Here is a 4527-nt window from a genome sequence, read left to right as displayed (position 1 = left end):
CACGCAAGATTATAGTGAGAGGAGCCATTCTCAGGAGTTCCCGGCATTTGTAGATCGCTCCTCAACTCAACATGAGAAGCGATCTACACACTTTCATAAACAGGCACTCAGAGGAGAGCGATCTCCTCTGAGAATGCCTGAGAACTGAAAAGCGGTATTTTACCGCACTTTGATAAAAGGACACCTTAGTAAATAAACCTGTCACTTACCTGCTTCTCCTTCACAATTTTCCTGAGGTATTGAATTTCGAACACCAGGTCCTTTTGTTTTTCTTTCAGATTTTTAATGATTTCTTCACAGAAGTAAAGTTTTCTGTGTAATATCTTCCTTTCCTCCTCTAAACTTCTTACTTCACAGTTGACTTGAAAGAAGAAAAAAAGGATCAAAATGAAGATGAAAGAAGATCTTTGAGGAGGTGTTCCGCCTCGATAGGCATTCGCTGCAATAGTTGAAGAGCCAAATGATAATCCTCAGTGCATGCTTCCCCTCCCCCGTAGGGGAGAGCACCCGCACGGATCCTGGATCTTCCATCCTGCAGCAAGTTCTCTTCTCAACTTCATGCAGAACAAAAAAGAGCCCCAGGAAGCATGTGACCAGGCCTTAAAGAGAAGTCCCGCCCCTGTCCCAAAAAATTAACTATTGGTCCAGAGGCGTCTTCCAAAAGCTACCTGTCACTCACACTTGTATTCCTCCTGTCTTCTAGGCCAATACCCCAGAAAACAAAGGAAACTGTTCAAGCAGAGTGCAGGGGGTCACACCCTCCTCTACACTAATAAACCTCCCCAGAAATCCAACCCCACCAGATTACACTGCAGAGTGAGATTCTGGCAAATTTAGCCTAATATAACACTAAACTCTATTGTAGCCCTCACCCAAACTGGTGGGCACTACACTAGTATGGGGCCTGAGGTGGCCATGTCCCCCCCAATTTTTCTGTGTCCCCCCCCAAGTGTAATACAAATTTACTTCCATCACACAAGACGGAGGCTGTCTCAGCAACTGATGACGCTTTCCGTCCATTTTTTGGATTGACTGTTGTGATCAAGGGGGCGGGCCCTACACAGCCGGGCTCTGTGTAATGTTCTCTAATCGCTCCACTAAGGTTCCCTCTGCTCCCTGGCTAATCTTTTTGTAAATAGCTATATTGTTCAGAGTTGCCTCATCTTAAAATGAATTCACATATGGCGGTTCTGAAAATGCGGGCAGAATTGCGTGTTCCTGCCCATGTATTCAGAAAACGTGGCAAGACATGCTTGAGGTGCCATTATCTCTTGTATCCATCAAACATGGTGCGATTTTGCCGCATGTTGCCAAACACACCGTTCTCAGCACCAAAATTTGGTACATGAGCTGCTTTGGTGTGTTTTATTGTGCATAGGGCAGCCCATTCAAGTGAATAGAAAGTATATTATGTGTGGGGGGCAGGATGTTAAGATAATTTCAGCTTTTGGAGGTATCGACGTTTATGTGTGTGTGTATGTGTGTATATATGTATATGTGTATTAGTATGTTATAGACAGACAATAGAAATATAAAAAATTTGCACTTTATTTAACAAATTACAAACATATACATTTAGGGCCAGTTCACACCACATGCAGTCCAGTGCGTTTTTTTTCTGCATCAAAAAACGCATGGAAAGTAGGTTATATGGTTTTCAATGGCATAGTTCACACCAGTGCAGTTCGTTCCAGTGCGTTCCAGTTCCAGAAAAAAAAGTAGAACATGCTGCATTTTTTATGCACTGGACTGTACTTGAACGCTGTAAAACGCATCAAAAACGCACTGGGACGCACCTAAATGCACCAAAAACGCACTGCAACACACTTGTCCTTATTTAAGGTTAAGAAAAAAGAGGGGAAAAAAAAAGCACTGGACTGCATCAAAAACGCACTGGAATGGATCAAATGCGCATGCAGAAAAGCACCTGGAACGCATCTGGACTGCCACCCAGGCCAATTCTGACATTTCTCTCCTACATGTAAAAATCATAATTTTTTTGCTAGAAAATTACATAGAACCCCAAACATTATATATGTTTTTTTAGCAAAGACCCTAGAGAATACAATGGCGGTTGTTGCAACTTTTTATCTCGCACGGTATTTGCGCAGCAATTTTTCGAACGCGTTTTTTTGGGAAAAAAACTGTTTTGTGTTTTAAGAAAAAAACAAAACGGTAAACTTAGCCCAATGTTTTTGCATATTGTGAAAGATGAAGTTACGCCGAGTAAATAGATACCTAACATGTCACACTTCAAAATTGCACACGCTCGTGGAATGGCGCCAAAGTTCGGTACTTAAAAATCCCTGTAGGCGATGCTTGAAATTTTTTTACTGGTTACATGTTTTGAGTTACAGAGGAGGTCTAGGGACAAAATTATTGCTCTCGCTCCAACGTTTACGTCGATACCTCACATGTGTGGTTTAAACACTGTTTTCGAATGTGGGCGGGACTTACGTATGCGTTCGCTTCTACACAGGGACAGAGGGCGCTTTAAATTTTTTTTTTTTTTTTTTTTTTATTGGTAAATATATTTATATTCTTTTTTTTTTATTTTGACACTTTTTTGAAAAAAAAAAATTTTGATCGCTTTTATGCATATTACAAGGAATGTAAACATCCCTTGTAATAGGAATATGACATGACAGGTCCTCTTAATAGTGAGATATGGGGTCAATAAGACCCCACATCTCACCTCTAGGCTGGGAAGCCTGAAATAAAAAAATAAAAATAAACCGATCACTGCTTCCCAGCCGAAGCGGCGCCGGTTTTTTAAATGGAGAGGCCGGGCGTGACGTCATAACATCGCGCCCGGCCTCCAATGATCATAGAGACTCCGGCGACCATACGGTCCGCCGGAAAACTCTATGATCAACATCCGGCGCCGGCGGATCCGCTCTCCGCCTCACCGATCGTAAGGGTGAGTCGGTACCAGCACCGGAGGGCGGCGGGAGGGGGGGAAGTCCCCTCTCGCCTCCCGTAAGAATGATCGGAACAGCCGCTATGAACGTTCTTATGGTGTAGGGATTCGCCGGCTGAAAACGGCAATATCTGAATGATGTCTGTAGCTACAGGCATCATTCAGATATACCCGAGAGGAGATAAGGGCGCTCTGGTGGAGGTGGGTAGCTGGTCAGAGGGATGATAGTGATGAGATGGCACCTCTGGCAGCACTTTGGTTAGAGGAGAAGCAACTCTGAAGATTTAAAAAAGGAAAAAGAAAGGTGCCTCTAAGTGAAGTATGTAAAATTTAATAAAGTGCACAAAGGGTTAAAAGCACTTACAAGTGTGTGGAGTGTTAAAAGACATGATAAAATCAGGAGTCCTCATCTGTGGCATGTGTCCATCCTCAGCATGGTGGTAAAGAGCAGTGTAGAGCCGTCCAGCAGCTTCGTCGTCAGACGAAGGAGCCGCACATGCTCCGAAACGCGTTACGACCCCCTTCTCTACACTGACACCATCAGCCTTGTGTGTCCCACAGTGAATACAGGCTTCCCTGCTGCCTCCTCTTTCCAACACGCATGAGAACACTTTACAGCTGCTGGACAGCTCTACACTGCTCTCTACCACCATGCTGAGGATGGACACATGCCGCAGATGAGGACTCTTGATTTTATCATGTCTTTTAACACTCAACAATCTTGTAAGTGCTTTTAACCCTTTGTGCACTTTATTAAATTTTACATACTGCACTTGGAGACGCCTTTCTTTTTCCTTTTTTATTCAGATATACCCGCTCAAAGTCCATGACGTCATATGACGGTGGGCGGGCAGTAACAGGTTAAAGGGGTTGTAAAGGTTTGTGTTTTTTCACCTTAACCACTCGCCGCACGTACATATACGTCGGCAGAATGGCACGGCTGGGCAAATGGGCGTACCTGTACGTCCCTTTGAATTTGCTGCAGTGTGGTTGCATGCGCGCCGGCAGCGGCGCGCGTGACCCTGCCGTGAGCTCCGTTAGTAGGATTGCGGGTCCCGCGGACTCGATGTCTGCGGGGATACCCGCAATCGTTTCACGGAGAGGAGGAACGGAGAGATGGTTTTGGTGCCTCCAGCAAAGACTGGGTGTTAAGTGCCTGGTCGTATGGGAATTTTAATTTTTTTTTTTTTTTTCCTTTTATAGTCCTCTATGGCCACCTGGGACTTGATTACGCACCCCAGGCCTATCGAAGACTGTGGTAGATAATTAAGAGAAAACATGTATGTAATTGATAAAAAAAAATGTATTTACCTACCAAAGACTCACTCGGGAGTCGGGCTTTAGAGGAATTGTATAGACAGATGACATGGAAAACTGCAAATTGAAGCAGAATTCAGAGACTGAGCACAACCATTGTAAGAGTACTGGGGGGGGGGCTGGAACAACATGGCCGCCACAGCTGCTCCATCTACCAGAACGAGTCTAACAGTCCATGAGGTGGTCAGTGTCCGTACTGTTCATCTGTGCAATGTAGTTCACTTCGACAATGCAAAGCCGGTGTCAGTATAGAAACAGCTCTGGGGTTGTTTCTTATAAGTATTGCCAAG

At 44.4% G+C, this 4527-nt stretch overlaps 1 long non-coding RNA gene across 1 annotated transcript in view; it reads right to left on the bottom strand.

Moving 5' to 3' along the window:
• The window catches only part of LOC141146156 (uncharacterized), a 49663-nt gene extending 49067 nt beyond the window's left edge, over positions 1 to 596 (bottom strand). The window contains exon 1 of the long non-coding RNA XR_012244737.1: positions 210 to 596. This is a non-coding gene — a long non-coding RNA (uncharacterized lncRNA). The remainder of the gene's footprint in view (positions 1 to 209) is intronic.
• Between the last annotated feature and the right edge of the window lie 3931 nt (positions 597 to 4527).

The sequence above is a fragment of the Aquarana catesbeiana genome, linkage group LG05 (assembly GCF_042186555.1).
Source record: "Aquarana catesbeiana isolate 2022-GZ linkage group LG05, ASM4218655v1, whole genome shotgun sequence".
NCBI lineage: Eukaryota > Metazoa > Chordata > Amphibia > Anura > Ranidae > Aquarana > Aquarana catesbeiana.
Note: the sequence above shows the minus strand (reverse complement) of the source record. Positions and strands in the feature narration are given on the sequence as shown.